Source organism: Zonotrichia albicollis, chromosome 6, assembly GCF_047830755.1.
Source record: "Zonotrichia albicollis isolate bZonAlb1 chromosome 6, bZonAlb1.hap1, whole genome shotgun sequence".
In the NCBI taxonomy this organism is placed as follows: domain Eukaryota; kingdom Metazoa; phylum Chordata; class Aves; order Passeriformes; family Passerellidae; genus Zonotrichia; species Zonotrichia albicollis.
Genome location: NC_133824.1, coordinates 57,770,890 through 57,785,296, shown reverse-complemented (window position 1 = coordinate 57,785,296; position 14,407 = coordinate 57,770,890). Strand labels below are relative to the sequence as shown.

General features: G+C 43.8%; 1 protein-coding gene across 12 annotated transcripts in view; it reads left to right on the top strand.

Annotated features, from left to right (window-relative positions):
* The first annotated feature begins 1,001 nt into the window (after positions 1 to 1,001).
* The window catches only part of SYT16 (synaptotagmin 16), a 114,058-nt gene continuing 100,652 nt past the window's right edge, over positions 1,002 to 14,407 (top strand). For 4 of the 12 annotated variants that reach the window (XM_074543947.1, XM_074543948.1, XM_074543944.1 and 1 more), the window contains exon 1: positions 1,002 to 1,365. The gene's annotated coding sequence lies outside the window, so the exon portion shown is untranslated. Of the gene's footprint in view, positions 1,366 to 8,802; positions 8,949 to 10,722; positions 10,840 to 14,407 lie in introns of all 12 variants that reach the window. The other 8 variants (XM_074543942.1, XM_074543939.1, XM_074543940.1 and 5 more) reach the window with 3 other exon arrangements.

Below are 14,407 nucleotides of genomic sequence, written 5' to 3'. Positions count from 1 at the left end.
TATTCTCTCATCACATGAGCCCTGCATAGCAAGTTTCTTCAAATGACACTGATATTTTATCCCTTCTTGTCTGGAGTGTTTCATTTTGAAGTCCATTCTGCCTCTGGTGTTGCCTATTTAGATTTTTCAAAGCTTGCTAAGTGGCTTCCTCAGCCCATTTTCATCTTGATCCTCAAATCTGGGCACATGATAAAGCCAGATAATGGAATATATCCCTCCTTCATGTGCACCCCAACGTTTGGAAATAGAACTCCTGAAATTTATCAGCTACAAGGAATTTAAAATGTGCTAAGCTCTGTCTTTCTCTTAGCACTTAGGATTGTAGAAGATCCTGAGATGGATGGGACATAGAACAGTCATTGAAGTCCAACTCCTGGCCCAGCATGGAGTGATAATGTGCCTGAAAGCTTCATCCAAATGCTGAACTCTGTCAGCCTTGGTGACCAGAGCCCTGGGGAACCTGTTCAGTGCCCGAGCACCATTTGGAGGAAGACATTTCCCTGATATCCAACCTGAACCTCCCCTGACACAACCTCAGGTCATTCCCTCAGGTCCTGTCAATGGGCACCAGAGAAGAAATCAGTGCCTGCCCCTCTTCCCCTCAAGGGGAAGTTGTAGACTGTGATAAACTCTCCCCTCAGTCTCCTCCAAGCTGAGCAGACCAAGTGACCTCAGCTGCTCTTGTGTGGCTTCAGCTCTGGGCCTTTCACCATCTTCACAGCCCCAGGTCAATCTCTCTGCTGTGACACAGTTTGGCTGTAAGAGAAACCATCAAAGGAACATTACCTTTCAGCCACCAGACAGCAAACTGCTTTCTCTTTAGTCACAGCAATGTAAATCTGGGAAATATGGGAAATAAGGCAGGACATAACCCTTGGCTGCTAAGGGTTGTTGGAGATGGGGAGTAACTTGGTTTTTTGTTATTAAAAACGGGGTTTGAAAATTGAGGTAGCAATTAAACCTGAGACAGGCTCGGTGCACCCTGCTGGGCAGGTGATTCTGACACAGGGCTGGAGCTATCTCTGTCCATCCCGCTGGGCTGGGGGCTGCCCGCTGTACTCACACGTGCTCAGCCCAATCCTGAGCACCATCAATAGCCACGGTACAACATTTTGGAATACGCAGCCAAGCCCCCAAGCCGCATTTCGGGGTGCAATGTGGCCGAGCCCCGTTTGGCGGTGCCGCCCCGGCAGAGGCAGCGCCGCTCCCTCCCGCAGCCCCGCGGGACCCGCGGCCGCGCCCGGCTCCCCCCGCTGCCCGCGCCGGGCGGGGATGAAGCGAGCGGGGCCGAACCGGCGGCACCTTCCGCGCTGCCTCCCGCGGGCTCCGCTCCGCGCCCAGCCGGGCCCGCCATGGCCACCGACGGTGAGTGCGGGCGGGCGGTGCCCGGGCGGGGGCCGGGATGCGGGATGAGGGATGCTCCGGGGAACGGGACGCTGCGGGATGCAGGATGCTGAAGGGAGAGGGAGCAGGATGCTGATGGAAGGGGGATGCTGCGAGGAGCGGGATGCTGCGGGGAGCAGGATGCTGCGGGATGCAGGATGCTGAAAGGAGAGGGAGTGGGATGCTGATGGGAGCAGGATGCTGCGGGGAGCAGGACGCTGAAGGGAGAGGGATGCTGATGGAAGCGGGATGCTGCGGGATGCAGGATGCTGAAAGGAGAGGGAGTGGGATGCTGATGGGAGCAGGATACTGCGGGAGGGGGAGCAGGATGCTGATGGGAGCGGGATGCTGATGGGAGAGGGAATGAGATGCTGTGGGGAGCGGGATGCTGCGGGGAGCAGAACGCTGAGGGGAGCAGGATGCTGAAGGGAGAGGGATGCTGCGGGATGTGGGATGCTGATGGAAGCGGGATGCTGCGGGATGTGGGAGAGGAATGCTCCGAGATGCAGGATGCTGATGGAAGCGGGGCACTGAGGGATGCTGACGGCCCCCGGAGGGGGAAGCCGGGCCCAGCCCCTGTGGCCCTGCCCCTGGGGCTGTGAGGAGCCTCGGCCGTGGGCCCGGAGCAGTGGGAGAGCAGGTTCGGGGGTCGCTGCCCCCTCCCCGGCCGGCTGCAGGCGGGGCCCCTCGGCTGTGCCCGCGGTCTGTCAGCGAGCAGGGGCGGGATGTGCTGCCCGTGTGTTCCCCACTGAGAGGGTTCCTGTGCACAGACACCAATTTTAGGGAGAATAAAGGAATAGGAAAGCCGGCTTCGCAGATAATGACAAAGAACAGGTGTTCGTGTAATCATGGGGGACTTGTCTGTGTCTGGGAGCCTGAGAGTTGTTGGGTTTTCTTACCACAGCATAATAGAAACGATCTGAGGGAGGATTTTTGAGAGATGAGGGTGTTGTTTTGATTGATGGTGCTGTTGACCCACCCTGGCTCAGCTCGTGGTTGTGACAGTGGTGCTGCTGCCAGGTACTTCCCTTAATATTTCAGATCACAGCACCTGCAAGTTGCTGAACCTGAACTGCTGCTGTTAGACACAGCCCTGGCTGTTTCCTCCTGATTTACTATAAAAATGACAACTTCAATGCTTCCTGAGGATTGCTGGCTTGATTTTGCTGCATCTTTTGCCAGCTTTGGGGAAAATAATCACATGAGCCTTTAAGAGATGCCAGGATGACATACAACAGTGTACCAGCTCTCAGGAAAAAAATCCTAGGCTTGATTTATTAAAAAGATTGGACTTAATCAGGAGGCTAATTTCTCTCCCCCTTTTGCCATTTGGTGATGTTCCTTTGTTTGCTGTTCCTCATTCTCTTTCAAGGCTGTGTCCCTAAGGAAGGGTCATCCCAGGCAAGGCCCAGGCTGATGGGTGGAGTTGTGGATTTTCCACCACATGGAACCATTTGGTGCTTCAGCCTGGCCTTAGCAGAATTAGGAACTAACCTGGTTTATTTAGAGTAGTATTAGTACACTTTTACCTTGCAGAATCTGTCCTTCCACGAGTTAGATTTTACAGCAGGGATCCGCATCTGACAGTTGACTCCTCACCTGTTTGAAAAGTGCTAAATGTTTTGATTGAGAAATAATAACTTGAAATGAAAAAAGACTGGAGGGAAACCTGAAGTTAAAATGACTAAATTGGCATTCCTCAGACTTGGTGCACTTGTATTAAATTCCACTTAGATTTAAACCATGATTTTTATTGAAGTGGGTAAATCTGGATTGTTCTGTTTGGCTTTATACCCAACCTCAGCAGATGCCAGGCTTTCCTGTACTTGTATGGAGCAGTGGCACCATCAGGAGGACCAGGGATTGTCCTGTCTGGGGAGCTTTGGGAGGAGAGCAAGGGCATCCTGAGAGCTCAGGTAGTGTCCCCTTCTGTCCTTGTGCCAGAGTTGTTCCTCTGAGAAAGGCAGAAAGAGCCAGAAAGTCTCTCTTCCTCTGTGACTCTGGGCTGCCAGAAGAGGTGGCAGTGATGACTTGAGGTGATCAGAGATCCATTTTACATCCTGTCTGCTCTGGTTTAATTGCTGAATAATTCATTGTTCCTGCTGGCTTGAGGATCAGAAGTGAGGGAAGTTTGGTTTCCAGTCACTGTGGCTTCAGCTCAATTGGAAATGAGTTTAGCTTGGACACAGTTCAGGTCAGTGCCAAACAGAGCTGTGGATCATTTGACTCCATTTCTAATGCAGTTTTAATTAAAGCTGTGGGAGCCAGTGCTGTTTAGCCTTTATTGATGATCTGGGCGAAGGGATTGAGTGTGCTGGTGGCAGCATCAGATTGGGTGGGAATGTTGGAGGGAAGGAAGGCTCTGCAGAGGGATGAAGAAGGCTGGGTTGATGGACCAAGCCCAATTTTAGGAGACCACAAGATGAAGTGCCAGGTCCTGAATCACAAGAACCCAGCATCACAAGAACCCAGGATCACAAGAGCTCATGTACCACCACAGGCAGGGCACAATGGCTGGAAAGCTGCCTGGAGAAAAAGGACCAGGGGGTGTTGGCAGCAGTGAATGTGAGGTTGGGGTGAGCAAGAAGGCCAATGGCACCTGGGCTGTGCCAGGAACAGTGTGGCCAGCCAGAGCACAGCAGTGATTGTCCCTCTGCACTCCCACTGCTGAGGCTGCACCTCAAATCCTGAGCTCAGGTTTGGGCCTCTCATGTCAAGAAAGACATTGAGGGGTTGGAGTGTGTGCAGAGAAGGAAATGGAGCTGGGAAAGGGTCTGGGGAACAAATCTGATGAGGAGCAGCTGGGGAGGCTCAGCCTGGAGAAAAGGAGGCTCAGGGGGCACCTTCTCACTCTCTACAGCTCCCTGACAGGGGATGGAGCCAGGTGGGGCTCAGGCTCTGTGAGGAACCAGCAATAGAACAAGAGGAAATGGCCTCAAGCTGTGCTAGAGGAGGTTTAAATTGGATATTAGGAAAAAAAACAATGGAAAGGTTGTCAAGCATCAGAACAGGCTGCCCAGGGCAGTGGTGGAGTCACCATCCCTGGAGGGATTTAAAGGAAGTGCAGATGTGGCATTTGGGGGCATGGATTAGTGGTGGGCTGGGCAGTGCTGGTTGGGCTTGGTGATCTTAGAGGTCTTTTCCAGCCTAAATGATTTCATGATTTGATGGTATCCTTATAATATTATGACCATTCTATATATTTTAAAATCAAAGATCTCCCAAGAGAATATATTTAAAAGAGGAAATATACATGTGACTCTTCAGAGTAGTTTTTAAATCCTGGAAGTACATTGACTTCCACTGAAAATTAATGTCACTGTATTTTGGTTTTGGTTTTCCTTTCCTGTTTCATTTTGGTGTAACATTGCCTAAATTCTTGCTAATAATAGACCAGCATCACATCTGGCTGTGTTGAAAGCATATCTTAAGAAATGTCTGCTTTGTGGAAAACATTCATTGCACTTGTGTGTTCTTTTCTAAACATGTGAAATGCAGGCTCTTCCACAGAGAGCCTGCATTTGTGCCTATGCAGCTGTCCCTGTGAGAGAACATTTAGGTACATAGTCAGACTTCAAAGTAAATTGGAAAGTATTCGAAATCTGTTTCCTTCCTGTTTTGTTTCAAGGGGTGGGGGAGATATTTCTTCAGGAATATTTATCCCTGGATATTCCCCAAGGATGCTGCCTCTGAGGAGGGTTTGTTTTTCACAAAGATAGACGCCTTTATCTGTCCTGGAGGAGAGGATGGAAAGGGCTTCACTGAGGAACTGGGCTGCAGTTACAAAGGGCTGCTGGGCTTGTGAATCCTGCAGCCAGGCTTATAATTACATTTTTAGAGGTTTGAAAACAAAAGTGAGTTACCAAACTGCTACTGTTAGGTTGGATGTGACATATACATATGTGATTAGGGTTTAAGAAGAAAAAGTTTTTATTTTGTGTGTTCTTCAGTTTATATACTCTTAACAAAGTGTGATCTTTAGTCATTAACTACATCACAATAACTTATTATATTCATTGGTTTAAAGTAATTAGTGTTAATATAATTGGTAAAAGTTTTATAGAAATTTAATTAGGCACATATACACATTTACTTGTGTATGTAGTCTAATTTACAAAAATTTCATGTATGTTTTCTAATCTGTTCCTATACTAACAGCCTTGTCTTCTTCCTTACTATGAATACACTCAAAAATCATCAATTATTATTTTTTCTATCAACTCAACTTTACTTACAAACCAGCTATCAAACCCTTCTGCACTAAACCAAATACTTTTGAGGTTGCGTGGCACCTTGAGCTGAATGCATCCCTGTAGCCTCATTACTGAGGGCTGTAGCACTGGTTTAATTTGCCTCTGTCACCATGCAGTGGGTCCTGTTCGGTGCAGAGGGGTGATTTTGGATGAAGTGTTGTGGCTGTGGTGGGGCTGAGGATGTGCTGGAAGCAGCCAGAGCTCTTCCAGCTGTGTCAGGCTTTGGGAAGTGCAGCTCTGAGCCTTGCCTTTGCTCCCAGTAATGATGCCAGCCCTTCCTCAGGGAGCCATCTGCAGGAGTCTGGACGTTTATTTGCCTTCTTGGAGTGCTCTTTCTCTTCCTGTGCCCGTGAGGAACAAGTGATTTCCATCTGGGTACGTCCTTCCATGGAGCTGCTCAGCTGTAGAGACATCTCTTAAACAAAGAGGAGCATTCATAATTACCAGGGGACATTCTAAAACCATCAGGCAGCTTTGTTTTGAAAAGCAGCATCAGATGTGCCTTAGGTAGGTTGATGTGATGACTGATGGGGTTGAGTAGTCACTAAGGAGATTTTATGTTCGCGTCCCCTTTGTGTGATCTGCTGTTGATGGCTCACAGAAAGTTTGATCAATTATTCAGAAAGGGCTTGAGTCTGAGCTGCCTCAGAGCTGGCAAGCCACTGCCTCTGCAGATTGGTGTGATTGGTTCTTATTTAGGCACTCTAACTTTGCACAGAGTGTTCTTTGTGTAGTTTTTGGAGATGAATTCCCAATCAGAGAACATGGTTATCAATCAGATACAAATACACCCAGCCTGTAACAGTGGCTGTAATCAACTCCAATTAGGCATGTCTTAATCAATCAGGGGTGTTTTAATCAATCAGGGGTGCTGAGTTATCTGTGCTGTCTGGAATGAACTTCTTGGATACTTTCTTTTTATGTCTCAGATAGATGGACTTTGTGTTGGAGGGTTGAGCAACAGGTGAGTAAACAGTCAGTTAAATTGAGGGGTTTGATAGTTGGTCTGTAAGCAAAGTTGAGTTGATAGAAAAAATCATTATTGATGATTTTTGAGTGTATTTATAGTAAGGAAGAAGACAAGGCTGTTAGTATAGGAAAGGCTCAGAAAAGATACATGAAATTTTTTGTAAATTAGACTACGTACAGAAGTAAATGTGTATATGGGATGGAATGGGATGGGATGGGATGGGATGGGATGGGATGGGATGGGATGGGATGGGATGGGATGGGATGGGATGGGGTGGGGCTGGTTTATGTTTATTTTCTTTCTTAGGGCACCTCATACCACTCTGACCCCTCTGTTCCACAAGCACCTTTTGTGTCTCTCTCTGTCCCTTGCACAGCTGGGATTTGTGTTGGGATTCTGCCACAGAGTCCTGGAATGGTTTGGGTTGGAAAGGGCCTTAAAGATAATTTAATTACAACTCCTCTGCCCTGGGCAGAGATGCATTCACTGGAACAAACCTTGCTCTGATGTTGATTTTGAGACTGGTGAGGGGGGTTTGCTTCTGCTCCCTGTTTGCCTGTGCTGTTTCTATAGTGCTCTGCAATGTATTATTATTATTATTATTAATATTATTATCAATATCATTATCATTATCATTATTATTATTATTATCATACAATAATATAATATAATATAATATAATATAATATAATATAATATAATATAATATAATATAATATAATATAATATAATATAATAATATAATATAATATAATATAATATAATATAAGTAACAATTATTATAATAAATATAGAATTATAAATATATCAGAATAAAATATATAATACATTTTAATTTTGAATTATTATTCTTAATATTATACTTAATATTATTAAGAATATTATATAGTAATATATAATATTATATAGTAATATATAATATATAATATATAATATATAATATATAATATATAATATATAATATATAATATATAATATATAATATATAATATATAATATAGTATATAGTATATAGTATATAGTATACAGTATATAGTATATAGTATATAGTATATAGTATATAATATAGTATATATAATATAATATAGTATATATATAATAATATAATTATAAATATATACAACAACTATTATTATTATTATTATTATTATTATTATTATTATTATTATTATTATTATTATTATTATTATTATTATTATTATTATTATTATTATATGTGACTCAAATGCACAAGACACTGGGTGTCTTCAAGGAGTGGAGAGTCAGTCCTAATTAGCCTTCATTGGATTTGATAGGGTTTGAAAACATCTGGGAACTTGCAGACAATGCTTACTCCTACAGCTGGCAGGTTTGTTTTTAAGATTATTGTTATTCTAGAAAAAAAATGCAGGTTTTCAGATGCCAGAACTACTTTTTTTGAGTCAAAACAAGAGTTTTCAAACATTTAACACTTCTTACAAAAATGTGTAAAATCAAAATGTGGTTTACATCTCAGAAGTGTTTAGGGAGCATATTCAGATAATGTACATAAATTAAAAAAATTCTCCCAAATGTTTCCTATCACATTATCCCGACAACCTGCTTGCTCTGTTAGAACAAAAATGTTTGGTGGCTGAATAAAAACCCAACAATAATTTTAACAAAGGTCTACTCAGGTCCTTTTGGTGTCTCACTACAATTGAAAGAAGAGAGCTTTCTATAAGAATTTATTGCTCTTTGGTGTGGTACTTTCTCCTTTCCCAAGCATTATTTCTACCAGTGTGGGGAGAGGGACTCTGCAAAGAGAAGGCATCTACACAATGCTGATTCCTGCTGGTGATGTGAGTTTGATCTCAAGGTAAACATTTGGGCCACGGTTTAAAGGCATTATTGGCATCTTGAGGCTGTTGTCTGCAGAAAAGGATTTGTTCTGTATTTATCAGACAATGGCAGGGGGGCATGAAGCACTGTTCTAGAGTGGGTATTTCTTCTCTCTTGTTTCCCAGTGGCTCTTTGGAACCAACATTTTCCATCAATAACTTTTGTTGAAAATACTTGGGAAGGTTTGTTGTCTGAAACCCATTTTGCATAATGAGCCTTGGTTATGCTTTGTCATTAAAAACTTTGAGTCAACCCTGAAGAACAACACAATCACCATAGAAATCACACAAAATGCTTCATGTGTGGGTGGGTTTTGTCCTCTTTCTTGTTTTGCAGCACTTGAAATCTTCAGAGTTTCTCTCCAGAGGAGCAGATAAAAGGAAAGGAGGAGTTTTTTATTCATTGCCACAAGGACTAGAAGGTTATTTGTTATAGCAGCTGATATTTTTGCCTCATGATTTACTTCAGAGCTACACATTTAGGTAAAATACCTATTATTGCTTGATGGAGGTATAGATTTTAGTTGGTGAAGTTGTGATACTTGCCTTTAAAGTGTTTAAATTATGTGCATGCTCCATGAATCATGATAGAGTTACAAATTATTTGATTTTCTGGGTGAAAAAATGACTTAAGAATTTCTATAGCATCAACACTGTAATTAAATTCATTGGTCATCATGTGGGGGATACAAATGTGCTGGGAGCCCTGCTGAAAAATTAATCCAGTAGGTTCTGTTGCTGCACTTCAGAGTAAATGCTTGCTGAGTTTTTACTGAAGCTGTAAGAGGTGAGATGAACAAATGCTCACATCATTGTGCAGCAGTGCTTTGGGTTCTTTTCTGCAGTTTGAATGACTTGGTTTACTCCCTGCATTTCAGTATAATATTAATAATTTTTTCCCCAGCTTTACTTGGATTTTATATGATGTTGCACCACAGACTTTTCAGTGGAAGCAGAGTGCATTTCATGCTGAAGTTGGAAGACAGCCTGTGAACAAGTGAGGGTGGATTTCTCCCATGATTTGCATTGGAAGTTCTGCTGTGTTTTTGGGGCAGTTCAGAGTGAGGGATCTGACAACCTGCAGGTTTTTGTGTCTGTGCTGCTCCTGCTGTGCATCACAATGGTTCTCCTGCCTGGCTCCAGGAGCCTCATGCCAATAATGTCATGGGCTGAACCATGGGATGTGCCCTTAACTGTGCATTAATTACACAATTATACATATGAAAGGGACTCTTCATGGGTGGAAAACAGTGATCCCAATGTGGTCGTGTTCACAGGGGTCCTGGGATGAGGGAAGAGACTAGAATCTTGACTCCATGTTTCAGAAAGCTGATTTATTATTTTATGATATATATTATATTAAAAGAAAATGATCTATTAAAACTGTACTAAAAGAATAGAAGGAAGGATTTCATCAGAAGGCTAGCAAGGAATAGAAAGGAATGGAATAATAATAAGGTCTTGTGTCTGACCAGAGAGTCCAAGACAGCTGGACTGTGATTTGCCATTTATTAAAAACAACCATGAGACCAATCAAAGATGCACTTGTTGCATTCCACAGCAGCAGATAATTATTGTTTACATTTCATTTCTGAGGTCTCTCAGCTTCTCAGGAGGAAAAATCCTAACGAAACGATTTTTCATAAAATATGTCCATGACATCTCACCATCCAGTTAAAGAGTCTTGACTGTATCTGATGATATTCTCAATTTAGTCCAAATCCTGGGGCTCACCTTTAACCTCACCTTTCTCATTACCCAGCAACCCAGGCCACGTGACCTGATCTGTCCAAAATGACAAAATTTTGTAAAGACAGATTTAGTACATTTACTGTAATTTAGTAAAGACAAATGGAAAGTTGTCCCTGCAGGAGGAGCCCTCAAAGTGCCCTGTCTGTGCTGGCACAGCTCAGTGTGTCCTGCTCTGGTGCTGCCCATGGTGTCCCCTTTATCACTGGGGAAGGTCAGGTGGGGCACAGGGGGCAGAGGGGATGGGATGTGCTGTTCCTTGCCACTCTGAAAATTGGTTTTGGTGTGTCTGAGTCACAGAATGGTTTGTACCTTAAAGATCAGCTTGTTCCAACTCCCCTACCATCCCCTTCCACTATCCCTGGTTCCAAGCCCCATCCAACCTGGCCTGGAACATTTCCATGGGTGGGGCAGCCACAGCTTCTCTGAACAACCTGTGCCAGGGCCTCAGCACCCTCAGAGACAAGAATTTCTTCTTAATATCTAATCTAAACTTACTCTCTTTCAGTGTGAAGCCACTACTCCTTGTCCTATTGAGAATTAGATCCTTGTCCTATCAAGAATTACATCCTTCAGGCTCTGTGAAGATGTCAAGGTGACCGTGTTGCCACTTGCTCCCAACCCTGTAAGCTAATGCTGAAAAGTCACTAGTTTGAAGTCTCAAAAAGCATACACACCATGACTGACCTTTACTCTGCTCACCTCTGGTTTCCAGATATTTCTCCTGCAAAACCAAGAGCTAGAAACAGAAGTATAAAACAAACTGACCTTCTCTTTTGTGCTGACTTGGGTCCAAGTGTTACAGAGTCAAGAAAAACAGCAAATAAATTAAATGTGCTACAACTCTGGGAACAGAGATGCAGGTCCCCCCTTTAGAGGAAAAGGAATGGATTTAAGGATTTCCAACAGGCAACCTCAAGGGGGGAAGGAGTGAATCTAGTGGGAACATTTGTTTTCAATGCTTCCACAGCAATGATTGTGCAATCATTTATTTGCCTGCTGAAGGCACAAGGACAGATCCCCAGAGTTTCACTTCTCCCCATTTAGCTTCCCATTGCTTCCTTGCTTTTTTGGTTCAGTTCTTTACCCTCTTCACTTCCCCTATCTCCCTCCAGGGTGATGGAAAACTGGGAGGTGTTCTTGGCTTATTCACCCAAGAGCTGGGGACCCTGAGGGAAGGCTTCCTCCCCTGACACTGCAGCAATGTCCAGGAGCTTCAGTCAGACCTGAAACAGAACAGTCCCACAGACCCAGTAACTGCCAGGTGTCTCCATGGGATGTCACCATGATATTTTCTGAAAAATCCCTTTGCCAGGATTTTTCTCCTGAGAAGCCTCAGAGGAAAAGAAAAACAATGATTATCTGCTGCTGTGGAATGCAACAGGTGCATCTTTGGTTGGTCCATGTTGGTTGTTTCTAATTAATGGCAAATCACAGTCAGCTGGCTTGGACTCTCTGACAGTCACGAGCTTTTGTTATTCATTCCTTTCTATTCCTTGCCAGCCTTCTGATGAAATCTTTTCTTCTATTCTTTTAGTATAGTTTTAATATATAATTTTCTTTTAATATTATATATATAATAAAATAATAAATCAGCCTTCTGAAACATGGAGGCAAGATTGTCGTCTCTCCTCTCATCCTGGGAGCCCTGCAAACACCACGACATTGCGAAGGCCTGCAGCCTGTGTGGATTGCTCTAATTCAGTCAACATGAGAGGCAGAGCAGCACTCCTCTTTGTTGGGCTGCAAAGAGGAGTTTCAGACTCCTGAGCTGCTGCCCATGTTCTCTGTGCTTGTCAGCAGCAATCACTGCAGTATGAGGAGAAAGTCAAGGTTGCCTTGGGCCAGGAGGCTCCCTCACAATGGAGTTCACAATGGGCTTGTGCTCCTCTGGCCTTTCTCTTTGGTCCACTGAACATTTAGAAGGAACAGCTCCAGCAGGGTGCACTGAGAGAGAATTCTTCAGGAGGGTCCCACAGGCCAGGGCAGTGAGGATGGTGGGGTTCAGATCCTTCTGGGCAAAGCCAGGACTTCCCCTCAGGGCTGGCCCATTGTATTTGCTGGGAGATGTCCCAATAAAGGCAGGAATGATGCATCTGACTCCATGTTCTCAGAAGGCTAATTTATTACTTTATAATACTGTATTATATTAAAGAATATTATACTGACTATACTAAAGAATACAGAAAGGATACTTACACAATGATAAAAAGATAATAATGAAACCTTGTGACTCTCTCCAGAGTCCTGACGCAGCTTGGCCCTGATTGGCCAAAGAGTCAAAACAATTCACACCAAAATCCACTGAAAAAATCACCTGTGGTTAAACAATCTCCAAACACATTCCACATGTGAGCACAACACAGGAGAAGCAAATGAGATAAGAATTCTTTTCCTTTTCTCTGAGGCTTCTCAGCTTCCCAGAAGAAAAATCCTGGGCAAAGGGATTTTTCAGAGAATGTGAACCAGAATCCAATGAAACAATCACCTGCGGGTAAACAATCTCCAAACATATTCCACATGAGCAAAACACAGAAGAAACAAATGAGATAAGAATTGTTTTCCTTTTTCTCTGAGGCTTCTTAGCTTCCCAGGAGAAAATCCTGGATGAAGGGATTTTTCCAGAGAATGTGAGTGCCCCACTGGCCCACCTTGTAGCCAGGCTGGAAAGGAAAAGTGCTGCCCACATGATCTCACATGGTTCATCTCTTTAGTAATGGATGATCTCAGCAGGAAACGTAGGCAGAAGTTTCTGTGCTCTGGATTGTGGGGAGGATTAGGTATGAAAGAGTTCTGCTGTTTTGGTTCATGCTGTCATGGTTTCTGTGAGCAGGTGGGTGCCCAGGGAATTTTAATGCAAAAAATGTCAGATCCCCTAGGATTAGGTGTCAACTGACTGATGATTTTGAGGAATGAAGTCTTGAATTTGGCACATAAAAATAGCAGCTGCGTGGGACCTTGTCACCATTTCCTCTGAGAACTTTAACTTTGGGATTCTGCTGCTGTTCAGCTCTAGTATGTAAATATTCATTCACCAAATCTCACTCTTCTGCACTCTGCCCCCAGTGCCTTCCTGCAGCTTTTACTGTGCTAATGGGATGACAATGGGGCACATGTTGTATAATAAGGTGAGGAGTGTAAGGCCTGAACTCCACATGGCTGGAAATGTGTTAGCACCATGATAATCACAAAGTAGCAGCTGTCTTACCCTCTCTTTTTATTTTTCTTTTTGAAACCCACTCTGCTTGTTTTATAATTACTTGGGCTCATTATGAACACAAAAATAGCTCTTCTATTTAAGGAGAACAGATGGTTTTTCTAATGATTTTTCCTTAAGATTGAATGAATTGTGGTTGAGTCAGAAACTGCCAGCCCAGAAACGTATGTTTTGATTAGAGAAATTCTTGATTAGGTTAATTGAGTGTGACTCAGTGTGATGTACATTTGGCCAACTTAAAAGCTTTCCAACTTTGTCTTGGATAGAGAGACTGCAGCCCATCTCTGAGGACAGAGCAGCAGGGAAGGGAGTGCAGGTGAGGATGGATAAGCCAGAGGGATGTAACATTTTCAGGAGGACTGGGAAGGATTTAAAACATGAGGACACATTTGTCCATTCACGTCTTGTTCCTCAGAGTGAGGAACAAGAGTAAATTCCTTCCAGTTTCCAGCTGAGAGGAGCCAAGCTCAGACCCAAACTGGGAGAGACAAGGGTGCTCCTGGGGACCCAGCCTGCAGGAGAGGGACAGGGAGAGGAGCTGTAGAGTAACTTTGCCTTTGGGAAGTCCCTGTGTCATGAGAGGGAGCAGGGATTTGGTTACACTGAGCCTTGATAAGTTAAAGACTTCATAGCTGTGTTTGTGACATCCAGGCGAGTGTGTGTTTTAGCAGACAGGTGATCTTTTTTGACTTTAATAGAAAAGGAGATAGAGGATGTCCTGAGCAGGCTCAGTGTCACTCAAGGTGCCTTATTTAGGCCATGGAGTGAGTTTAATGTGCTGTAATTTGTGTGCAAACTCAAGCTTGGTGGGACAGGGTGCAGCAGAGATGATGTGGAGCTCAGCAAAACAGGTAAACTTCAGAGAATAACCCAAAATCTCTGACTTCTTGACTATTTTATGATGCTTGCTGGAGACTAAGGGATTGTGATGCCTCTCTGAGACCTGAGTCCTCTTCCAGACACTGGCATGTGGCCA